The sequence below is a fragment of the Xenopus laevis genome, chromosome 8L (genome assembly GCF_017654675.1).
Source record: "Xenopus laevis strain J_2021 chromosome 8L, Xenopus_laevis_v10.1, whole genome shotgun sequence".
Taxonomy (NCBI): domain Eukaryota; kingdom Metazoa; phylum Chordata; class Amphibia; order Anura; family Pipidae; genus Xenopus; species Xenopus laevis.
The window spans coordinates 111,585,724-111,598,706 of NC_054385.1; the positions used below are offsets into that span (position 1 = coordinate 111,585,724).

The following is a 12,983-nucleotide window of genomic DNA, read 5'->3' on the forward strand; positions in this document are numbered from 1 at the left end:
CCCAAAGCCAGGCTAGACATGCCTCCATGGGGAGAGGGAGGGCTGGGCCCCGGCAGGCAGCACACCTCCGGCCAAAGCCCACACCACATCCGGGCAACACCACATCCAGTCGGCCCAGCCCCAGGCCCTCTCTGGCTCAGGCCCTGTTTCGGACCTTCATCGGGCTCGCCGGCCTGAGGCCCGCAGACTCCCAGCACCTTCCCGACTGCCCCGGCACACCTTATTTGCATAGCCCCGCCTCTTTGTGACAGCCACAACCAGCTCGTTGATGCAATCAGCTCGTTCCTGCAACAACTCACAAGACTACCAAAATGCCTGCCTGCCTTTTTCTCTCTCTTGTGCTTCTGCTGGCCTGTCATGCTGCAGCCATGCATTGTGCACCACCGTCGGCTTCCTCCTTGCTCCACGGCTCTCTGTCTCCCTCCCAAACTTTGCTTGCTGGGCTTTTCATTTCCCCGCAGCTCGTTTGCTGCTTCTTTTTCTGCTTTTTCAAACTGAGTAAGAGAAGTGCACCGGTCCTGGAGGTACTGCAATACCAGGTCGATGCGTGGAATGGACAGAGCAAGCTCTTCTTCCATCTCCCTGTTCCAAAAATCCATTTAATATATGGTCCCCAGATAGGGGACGTATCAGATATTAAACTAAGAACAGATTTTTTTTTTTTTTTCTTGTAAACTACTCAGAGTCTGAAAAAACTTCCATGTTTATCTCCAGGAAGATTTTTTAAAGTATTTTCAACATTATTTTTCCAAAAAATAATTTTGAAAAATATTATTTAAACTTATACCAACATTCTGGTTTCCAATCAGTATAAGTTTTTAAACTATTCTTATTTTTATCAATCAAAAAATAAGTATATACAATACTAAGAAATAAAGAAAAAACCTCTTCAATCGAGAGTTCTATATGTTTAAACAACAAAAGATTACGACATTTCCATATAGCCTCTTTAACAGAATTAATAATCTGCCAACATTTAACTAAACACTCTTTTTCACATAGTAGTAAGACAAAACAGAGGTGCCAAAAGGATAAAAAATAGCTAAAAGCACTTAAAACCCCATTGGGTTATTCAGAGGAGGTAGTAATGAACTTACCTCCTCCAAGCAGACACCAACGAAAGTGGTAATTTTCAATAATAGTTTATTCACAAAACAGTATTGCAACGCGTTTCGCAGGCATTTAGGTCATTTGCATTTTCATTGGTTATGACACTTTATTAGCCCCAACCAAAATGGTCGTTTATACCACTATCTATTTTCCACCACCAATATGGCTACACCATCTCCTGCTTGTCTTTCCTCCAATTAGTCACACTATATAACACGCCCAGGCATCCTCAAGCAGCACAGAGGCGCCTGGCGTGTTTATACAAAGACACTGGTAAGTTATATCTATTCCTTCTTAAAAGTTATTGATTTCTCCTTTTTTTGTTGTCTTTAGTCATCTGTACTATACATCCCCTTGTTTTAAATATACCTTAGTTCACTAATTTATGTCTCCCACATAGTTTAATTTTATGTTTCCTACCCAGATACTTTATGTTTCTCATTTAGACTAATATATAGGGATGTAGCGAACGTCGGAAAAAAAGTTCGCGAACATATTCGCGAACTTGCGCAAAAATGCGAGCGGTTCGCGAACGGTTCGCGAACCCCATAGACTTCAATGGGAAGGCGAACTTTAACATCTAAAAAAAAAATTTCTGGCCAGAAAAATGATTTTAAAGTTGTTTAAAGGGTGCAACGACCTGGACAGTGGCATGCCAGAGGGGGATCAAGGGCAAAAATGTATCTGAAAAATCTGCCTGTGTGTGCTTGGAAGAGATAGTGTAGGGGGAGAGCTGTTAGTGATTTCAGGGACAGATGATAGTAAGTTTGCTGGCTAGTAATCTGCTTGATACTGCTCTGTATTGGAGGGACAGAAGTCTGCAGGGATTTGAGGGACATTTTAGCTTAGGTAGCTTTGCTGGCTAGTAATCTACTGTTCTCTTTAAACAACTGCCATACGTTGACCTTGTAGGCATTGTTTGCCCAGTTTTTTTGGACGCAGCCACTGAAGCACAGTTGCCAGAAAAAATATGCCATATAAATGCTGAAAATAGTCATTTTTCGCCATACGTTGACCTTGTAGACATTGTTTGCCCAGTTTTTTGGTTGCAGCCACTGAAGCACAGTTGCCAGAAAAAATATGCCATATAAATGCTGAAAATAGTCATTTTTTGCCATACGTTGACCTTGTAGGCATTGTTTGCCCAGTTTTTTTGGTCACAGCCACTGAAGCACAGTTGCCAGAAAAAATATGCCATATAAATGCTGAAAATAGTCATTTTTGCCATATACGTTGAGTCAACGTATGGCAAAAAATGACTATTTTCAGCATTTATATGGCATATTTTTTCTGGCCTCTGTGCTTCAGTGGCTGCGGCCAAAAAAACTGGGCAAACAATGCCTACAAGGTCAACGTATACACTACTACAGCGGTGGATACGGATTACGTAAAATATATGAATGCTGCTTGAAAAAAAGTAACTCAAGTGGTTTTTCTAGAGACGATAATATTATCAATATTTAGACAAAATGTGAACAAGCTCACACAGCTAGATGGCGGGTTGAAGAAAACAGTGTGCAAATAATGCCTACAAGGTCAACGTATACACTACTACAGCGGTGGATACGGATTACGTAAAATATATGAATGCTGCTTGAAAAAAAGTAACTCAAGTGGTTTTTCTAGAGACGATAATATTATCAATATTTAGACAAAATGTGAACAAGCTCACACAGCTAGATGGCGGGTTGAAGAAAACACTGTGCAAATAATGCCTACAAGGTCAACGTATACACTACTACAGCGGTGGATACGGATTACGTAAAATATATTATGGCTGCTTGAAAAAAGTCACTCCGGTGTTTTTTCTGGAGACGGTAATATTATGGATATTTAGACAGAATGTGAACAAGGTCACACAGCTAGATGGCGGGTTGAAGAAAACAGTGTGCAAATAATGCCTACAGGGCAAATAATGCCTAAAAGGTCAACTTATACACTACTACAGCGGTAGTAAAATAAAAAAAGTAAAATAAAAAAAAATGAATATTAAAAAAAAAAATTAAAGTTGGTGCTGCTGAACTACTAGGAGCAGCAGATTAGCACACCAGTCCCACTCCCCAACACTGCTAGACTAATAGCACTGGGCTCTTATAGTAGTAGTAGTAGTAGTAGTAAAACAACAAAAAAATAAATAAAAGCAGTCCTTACAAGGACTACTGTTATTGCAGCAGTCAGCAGATGAGATCAGAAGCAGGACAGCTGCCCACAGCAGCTACATACAGAGCACTGCAGTAGAAGGTAGATTACTAGCCAGCAAAGCTACCTAAGCTTAAATGTCCCTCAAACCCCTGCAGACTTCTGTCCCTCCAATAACAGAGCAGTATCAAAACGATTACTAGCCAGCAAACTTTCAACTGTCCCTGAAATCACTAACAGGCAGCAGCTCTCTCCCTACACTATCTCTTCAGCACACACAGGCAGAGTGAAAAAACGCTGCAGGGCTTCGGTTTTTATAGGGAAGGGGAGTGGTCCAGGGGAGAGCTTCCTGATTGGCTGCCATGTACCTGCTGGTCTGGGGTGAGAGGGCAAAAAAAAGCGCCAACAATGGCGAACCCAAAATGGCGAACGTCGCGCGACGTTCGCGAACTTCCGGCGAGCGCGAACACCCGATGTTCGCGCGAACAAGTTCGCCGGCGAACAGTTCGCGACATCTCTACTAATATATACCAGCAGCCTATTCCCCATGTCCATCAGCATTTGCTTCCCCATGCTGTGAATTATTCCTCTTTCCCTTGTTTTCCCCTCCCCCCACATACTTCCCATTAATTAGTCACACTATATATAAAGACACTGGTAAGTTTTTCACTGGTAAGTTTTTCACTCTATCTTAATTTCATTGATTTCTTTTGTTGGTTTAGTCATCTGTGCTACATCCCCTGGCTTTAAATATACCTTAGGTCACGTCCTTTATTATGTTACTATTTTATGTCTCCTATTATGTCTCCCACCAAGATGCTTGGTTTCCAATTTAGATAATATATACTAGCAGCCTATCCCCCATGTCCATCAGCACTTGATTCCCCATGCTGTGAACTATTTCTCCTCCCCTTGTTTCCCCTTCCCCCCCATATACTTGGCCCAAGGGCATCACTTAGTATCCACACTTCCCCACAATCCGAACAGCTGTATACAATAATATTTTACAAATTTGCCTGTCTCTGTTTTTTTAGTTGTTTTTGCTCCCGTTCCATATTGCCTGATGAAGCAGGAAATGCCTGCGAAACGCGTTGCAATACTGTTTTGTGAATAAACTATTATTGAAAACTACCACTTTCGTTGGTGTCTGCTTGGAGGAGGTAAGTTCATTACTACCTCCTCCTCTGAATTACCCATTGTGTTTTTAAGTGCTTTTAGCTATTTTTTATCCTTTTGGCGCCTCTGTTTTGTCTTACTACTATATCGAGTCCCCCCCGAGTGGAGGGGTATCATCCCCTTTTTCTTCTTCTACAGAGAGCGAAGTTTTATTCCTGAGTGGGGTCAGGATAATCTCCCCACCTGCCTATACAGTGGTTGCTTATCGGTAACCCTGGTTTGTGAGTATTAACTTGTTTACTCTACCATTACTCCCCGTAAAAACATATTACACTATTGGGGCTCTTGGTGTTCATTTTTGACTCTTTTTCACATATAATTTTCTGACCATAAAAAATATCTTCATATTCAATGTTTTATTCCCGTAAGAAATTTTAAAAAAAGGCCCAATTCTCCTCCATATATCTTGTGCAAAAGAACAATTCCAAAAACAATGCAACACTGTTTCGTTTTCCCCACAATTATTCCTAAAGCATTTAGAATTCCGGATGATACCCCTAGAGTATTGGAAATCTTTGACTGGTAGAGCTTTATGCACAATTAACCAAGCCAAATCCTTCTGGCTGTTAGTTACATTTTTAAGTACCATATTCCAAACATGTTTACTTATTTCTACTGTATAAAACTCAACTTGCTCCATAATTTCTTGTTTCTTTATCTTATTCATTATTTTCCTCACATCTAAGAAATCAGCAATATCATATTTAAATAACTCCTAAATTTTATATGATCTTAGTCAAGATAATTAAATTATATAAGAATTAAAAGCATAAGGTTTATTTTTCTCCAAAGTGAACCAGTTATACTTTCTAAAAATCCATCCACAACCAAATGTAGTAAAATAGGAAGCATATTTGTTAGATATAAATAACTTAATATTAAAAACGAAATATTTTAAAGATAAATACGTTTTAATATTTGGGATCCCTCTTCCTCCATTTGCTTTATCTTTCACCATAGTCATTCGTTTAACTTTCTCCATTTTTGAACCCCATATAAAAACATAAATCTCTCTCGTAAATTTTCGCATATACAGATCATTAGGCAAAAACACTATAGATGTATATAAAAGAATCGGCAACAAAATAGATTCGGCAACAAAATAGATTTAACTATCAATATTTTACCCTCCATTGTTAATTTCCTACTTTGCCAAAAAGCCAATCTTTGTTTTATTTTATTTAACATGTTAATCCAATTAACTTCTCCACTCAGATTTTTATTAAAAATAATGCCCAATACTTTAACACTTTCTGTTAAGGCATTTATTTTACAAAATTGATCTAAAACCCAATTCCCAAATACACAACATTCTGTCTTAGCTAAATTTAAAACTAGACCTGATGCTTGACCAAAAAATTCAGCTAAAAGAATTACTCTATTTATAGATGAACTGTCTTTACATAAAATAACAACGTCATCCATATTAGCAAGGATTTTTAAAATAATCCCATTACTACCCGGTAATAAAACCCCTCTAATTATCTTCTCACCCCTAATCATCTGCAGAAAAGGTTCTAAAGCGCATATAAATAACAAAGGTGACATAGGGCAACCCTGTCTTACCTCGGATTTAATATTTATTTTATCTGTTAAAAACCCATTAACTAAGATTTTTATAAAGAATTTTCACTTTGTCAAAAAAATTTTTTAGGCATATTCATCATTTTTAATACTAAAAACATAAAATTATGATTAATATGATTAAATCAAACGCTTTATTAAAATCTAACGATAAAAGCGCAACTTTCTGTTTCCTATCTAATGTATCACTTAAAACATCTCTAATCGTTCTCCCATACTGACTTTCCTGGAATCCCACAAACTTGACCTTCTCCTAACCTTTTTTAATCTATTTGTTAGAACTTTAGCCATTATTTTATAGTCTTGTGTTCAGCAAAGTAATGGGTCTATAATTTTTTACATCACTTTTAGATCCTTTTTTATGAATCAATGTGACAATTCCCTCTTTCTGTGATACATTTATTTCTCCTTTCTCAAAGCATTCATTAATCATCTTATTAAAATCTTGAAATTTTCATCAAATCCCAAAAAAACACATAAAATTCAATTGTTAACCCATCTATACCCGGAGACTTATTTTTTGCCAAACTCTTTATCACTTCATCCAATTCCTCAGGTGTTATGTCCCCACTTAAAAGTGACTTCTCCTCATGATTTAAAAGCTTTTCTACATTACTCAATATAAAATCATCAAAATTCTTATCACATTCATTACCTCGAAATAAACTTTCATAAAATTCATAAATAACCTTATTAATATCCTCCTGTTTTTTAAAACCATTTAGCTCTTTAATAACATGTCTTTTCTGAATATTCTTAAAAAAATATCTAGTACACTTTTCGCCTTCCTCATATTCCTTTACTCTTGAGTTAAAAATTATTTCTTTCCCTTTATTTTTTAGCCAATTTTTGATATCTTTCTTTATATCTTCTATCTCTTGATTCACTTCGTAACCTAATGCTTTAAAACATTACATACTTTGTAGTCTAGTATTTAAAAAATTATATTCAGATCTCCGAAACTTAGCTCTATTTAGACCAGCTCTAATAAAAAAGGCGCACCTTAGGAGCATCAAATCAAATAACTATCAAAAAAAGAACAAAGAAAAACTATCCTGGTTCATCTTCTTCTGAACCAGGATGTATTGGCAAAACAGGGGTCTTGCTCAGTCTCTCCCCCCGGAGAACTTTAGTTCCAAGCTCAACAAAAGGTGATCCCATAGCCATCTCCTCGCCACTTGTTGGTTCTATCTCCATCAACAAATTACATGAGTCTGGAGTTTCATCACCTTTTTTGGATTCCTCTTCCTTTTCTGAGACCTCAATAAATTCATCTCCAGAAGTCTCAGCGCCCTCGGCCATAGGGGTTTCAATTATACTAGGTCTGCTATCCTTTTTTTTCTTTTTCTGCTTTTTCTTAGAAGGACTTTTATCTTGTTTTTCCTTCCCTCTTTTAGAGTGTTTCAACTCACCCAAGACTGTCATACTTGAGATTGCTCCTCCTGCTGGATTCTCCACCTTTTGACCAGGTGGGTCCGATTTTGCAGTAGGCTCCTGGGCTTTTCCTTTTGTTCCAGACACCAGACCTGCTTTTACTTTATCTGCATATGTTTTGTAAGGGCAATCAGCAGATCTATGCCCCTCCGTGCCACAATTAGAACAGGTCAAAACATTTTTACAATCTGGATCATCATGCCCCAGTTCGCTACACACAGAGCAAATTTTCCCTGCCTGACAGTCCTGAGAAACATGCCCAAAGCTGTTACACTTCCAACAATATATAGACATTCCATTGTATTTCATGAAACCTCTATTTCCTCTTATATTTAGGAGCTGGTGTGGGTGATCATAGCCATCTTCTGAATTCTCATCATCACGCAGGCGTACTCTAAATAGTCTCTTGCCTGACCACACTCCATAGTCATTAGATATTCTTTTAACGACATCAACTTCATCAAAGCAGTTTTTTAAGTAAAAAAGGATCTCATCAAAGCAGTTTTTTAAGTAACATAGTAACATAGTAACATAGTAAGTAAGGTTGAAAAAAGACACATGTCCATCGAGTTCAACCTTTTTTTTTGTTTTTTTGTTTATTAACTACCTATCTGCCAGTTGATCCAGAGGAAGGCAAAAAACCCATCTGAAGCCTCTCCAATTTGCCTTAGAAAAATTCCTTCCTGACTCCAAAATGGCAATCGGACTAGTCCCTGGATCAACTTGGACTATGAGCTATTTCCCATAACCCTGTATTCCCTCACTTGCTAAAAAGCCATCCAACCCCTTCTTAAAGCTATCTAATGTATCAGCCTGTACAACTGATTCAGGGAGAGAATTCCACATCTTCACAGCTCTCACTGTAAAAAACCCCTTCCGAATATTTAGGCGGAACCTCTTTTCTTCTAATCGGAATGGGTGACCTCGTGTCAGCTGGAAAGACCTACTGGTAAATAAAGCATTAGAGAGATTGTTATATGATCCCCTTATATATTTATACATAGTCATCATATCACCCCTTAAGCGCCTCTTCTCCAGCGTGAACATCCCCAATTTGGCCAGTCTTTCCTCATAGCTAAGATTTTCAATACCTTTTACCAGCTTAGTTGCCCTTCTCTGTACCCTCTCTAATACAATAATGTCCTGTTTGAGTGCTGGAGACCAAAACTGTACGGCATATTCTAGATGGGGCCTTACAAGTGCTCTATACAGTGGAAGAATGACCCCCTCCTCCCGTGACTCTATGCCCCTTTTAATACAGCTCAAGACCTTATTTGCCCTTGATGCTGCTGACTGGCATTGCTTGCTACAGCCAAGTTTATCATCTACAAGGACTCCAAGGTCCTTTTCCATAATGGATTTGCCTAGTGCAGTCCCATTAAGGGTATAAGTGGCTTGGATATTTTTACATCCCAGGTGCAGGACTTTACATTTATCAACATTGAATCTCATTTGCCACTTAGCTGCCCAGATTGCCAGTTTGTCAAGATCCTGTTGCAAGGATGCCACATCCTGGATGGAATTAATTGGGCTGGATAATTTTGTGTCATCTGCAAACACTGATACATTACTTACAACACCCTCCCCTAAGTCATTAATGAACAAGTTAAATAAAAGTGGACCCAATACTGAGCCCTGGGGGACCCCACTAAGAACCTTACTCCAAGTAGAGAATGTCCCATTAACAACCACCCTCTGTACCCGATCCTGTAGCCAGTTTCCTATCCATGTGCAAACGACTTCATTAAGCCCAACAGACCTTAGTTTAGAAAGCAGTCGTTTGTGGGGCACAGTATCAAACGCTTTGGCAAAATCCAAATAGATCACATCTACTGCCCCCCCACTATCCAGAATCTTACTTACCACATCATAAAATGCAATCAAATTCGTCTGACATGACCTATCCTTCATAAAGCCATGCTGATTGTTGCTCATAATGCCATTCATTAGGACAAAATTTTGAATGTGATCTCTTCAAAAAGGATCTCTTCATCTTTAACATATGTATTGTACATGTATACAGTTATTAAACGTATGTTATCACAATGTTTAAATTCCATTTTACAACCTGCAATCCTTGGGTCCTCCTTTTTAAGAAGATATTGCTGTTTGAAAAATTTGTAACAGTCAGTATTCTTGAAAACAAGTTCGTAAACTCCCTGATTGTAAAATTCTGGCATACAATACATGTCAGCAGGCTTAATTCCACAAAAGAATAAAAGATCTTCCACCATGAATTTGAGAGCATTCTCACCTCTTTTTTCTTCAGGAATTTCCACTTGCGCAGTATTCTTAAATCGGACTAATGGAGTAGATGGCGTAAAAAAGTCTTCCATTCTCAATTCAAGGGGTTGAAGCCCCCTTCCACCACCCGAAGGTGGCTTCCGGGTCTTCTAGGTTGATCACAACTCGGGTACCTCGCAGACCTCCCCCTATAGCAGCAGTTAACTTAAGGTCTAGGACCGATGTTGAAAGGCCGAGGGCGGTGATGAAAGGCACAACCAGTCAACAAGACACTTGATCTTGCCAAAAGGCTGAGAAGCGATAACCCGAAAGGCGCGCGCGCAGACAGGCCCAAAGCCAGGCTAGACATGCCTCCATGGGGAGAGGGAGGGCTGGGCCCCGGCAGGCAGCACACCTCCGGCCCAAGCCCACACCACATCCAGGCTGAGTTTATCATTGCCAAACAACCACATTTTACACCCCTGAACATTTCCACCTTTTCCATACAACACCATTTTATATGTTAAGTCCACTTACTTTCTTAAATAAAACACCTATTTTCCCCCAAACATCCCTTGCAAAAAAACAATTCCAAAAAACATGAATAACTCCTTCCTCTCCTGCACACTCTTCCCTAGGACATTTAGCACACCTGACCAAACCCCTCCTAGCTTGAAATTGCCTTGTGTGTAAACATTCATGTACAATAGCCCAACATAAATCTTTCTGTACATTAGATAAACTTGGATGAGACACCATTCTCCAAATTTCCTTTGAAACCATTTCTGTATAAGGGTGAATTATCTCAACCTGTTCTTCATTTCTAAAGTTTCACCCTGTAAACCTAATTTATTAATTGCATTATACAACGAAATATACTGTTTTGGAGGACATAACATAAACGGAATATTATGATTCTTTTCAACCCATCCCAATTTCCTCAGGAAAAAACCTCCTGCATATTTAATAAATGCACTCGCTATTGTATTTTTATCAACTACATTTAAACGAAAAGAAACATATTTTGCACTAATAAACTTAAAAACATCTGGGAAACTCTTCCCACCGTAATCAGTTCTTTTATAAACCTTTTCCCTTCTCAAGCTTTCCATCTTACAACCCCACAAAAACAGAAACAAACTTCTGATTACTCTTTTATGTGATAGGCTAGATGGGAAAAATACTAAACCGACATACAATATTATTGGTAATACCACTTGTTTAATAATTAATACTCTACCTTCTTTTGATAATGATCTCAAATTCCAAAATAAAAAAAAAAATTTCCAATATTTTGAATTACACAATCCCAATTTTTTGCACCCGTTAAATCATCAGAAAACAGCACTCCAAGTACTTTTAAGTCATCTTTGAACCTTCACTCCTAATCCATCAATCCCTTCACATTTACCCCATACTTTACACTCTGATTTAGCTAGGTTTAATTTACAAACAGCACTCCAAGTACTTTTAAGTCATCTTTGAACCTTCACTCCTAATCCATCAATCCCTTCACATTTACCCCATACTTTACACTCTGATTTAGCTAGGTTTAATTTACAACCAGAACAAACACCAAATGACTCAACTATTTCTAAAACTTTTCTCATAGATTCAACATTCCAACATAACACTGTAAGATCATCCATGTATCCAAGTATTTTGAGTTTTTGCCCACCACCCCCTTTTATATCTACACCTTCAACCAACTTATTACATCTAATAGCCTCCAACAAGGGCTCCACAGAACAAATAAACAAAAGAGGTGACAGCGGGCACCCCTGTTTTACTCCTGATTCTAATTTAACTGCTTTTGAAAGAAACCCATTAATCATAACTTTACTTGTATTCTTATTATATAACTTTAAAAAACACTGGTAAACCCATTTTCTTTAATACTTCCCACAACCATACATGTGAGACCCTATCATAGGCCTTCTCAAAATCTAAATTTAACACTGCCACATTTTGGCCTCTATCCCTAGTATACCAGATCGCATCTCTCAATGTGATTAAATTTTCATGTATTTGCCTTTTCGGAACCCCACAAACTTGATTTTCTTTAATACGTTTATGTATTACATTTTTTAACCTCACTGCGATTATTTTTGAAAAAATCTTATAATGTGCATTAAGCAATGTCATTGGCCTCCAATTTTTTAAAAGATCATTTTCACCTGATTTTTTTATAAATTAAAGACACCACACCATTCCTCCATGAACCTGGTAAACACTCTGCTTTTAAACATTCACTAAAAACCTGTAATAAATCAACCTTTAACTCTACAGGAATTCCATCTTCCCCCAGAGTCTTACCCAAGTTCCTCTAAAGATATCTCACAACACAAATTCTCCACTTCTGTAGATTCCAATTCATTCTGTACAAAATTCAAAAACAACTTCTCTACCTCATTATCTTTAGTTTTAACAGAAAATAAAGCTGTGTAAAATTTATAAACTTCATTTAACATATCATTAATATCTGATTTCCCTTGCACACTTTCAAAAAAATCTCTTTTCCTGTCTATTATTTTTTAATAATAATAATAATTCTGAAAATAATTTTTTTCCCATCTCTTCAAGACCTTTTTTAACCCCTAACTTCACTTGTCCTATATCTTTTTCAGAAGCTAAACCCACCTCCTTAAGTTTATATACAGTTTGTAACTTCAACTGTACCATACCAAACACTTCTCTTTGTTTAGCAGCCTTCTCTCTACCTATATTAGAAAAAAAACTTTAATTTTCTTTTTAATATCCTCCCACCAATCTAATATATTAACAAATTTAGATTTCTCCTTAACCCAAACTTTATACTTTGCTTCAAATCTATCTTTTATCTTTTGATCTTGTAATAAATTTACATTAAGTTTCCATATTTTAGATTTAATTCTATTAAGTTTCCCATATTTACCTGAACATATTAACATCCTATGATCAGAAAAACCCGAAATCAACGTTTCCACTTTAGATATTTCAAAAAACTTTGACAAAAAAATATAATCAATTCTGGATGCAATACGATTATTTTGCCAAGTAAACCCTTCTCCAATCTTTTGTTTACAGTTTGTCCAACTATCATATAAATCAAAATCCATAATTAAGTTTTTCAAAAAAAACACTTGTCTTATCTATCTGTGTCTTTACAGTCCCACCTCTCCTATTTTCACCTGGCCAAATACAATTAAAATCACCTAATAATATTACAGGTTCTAATCCAGTTAAAAAAAAAATTAACATTTCAAAAAGATCAGTTCTGTCATTCTTATCCACAGATTTATACACATTAATACAATTGACCACTACACCGTTCATTT

The 12,983-nt window shown here is 37.3% G+C and overlaps 1 non-coding gene across 1 annotated transcript; it reads right to left on the reverse strand.

The window, feature by feature from the left end:
• Positions 1-502: 502 nt before the first annotated feature.
• LOC121397428 lies at positions 503-698 on the reverse strand. Its single transcript, XR_005963664.1, has one exon. It is a non-coding gene; the product is annotated as a U2 spliceosomal RNA (small nuclear RNA).
• Positions 699-12,983: the final 12,285 nt, after the last annotated feature.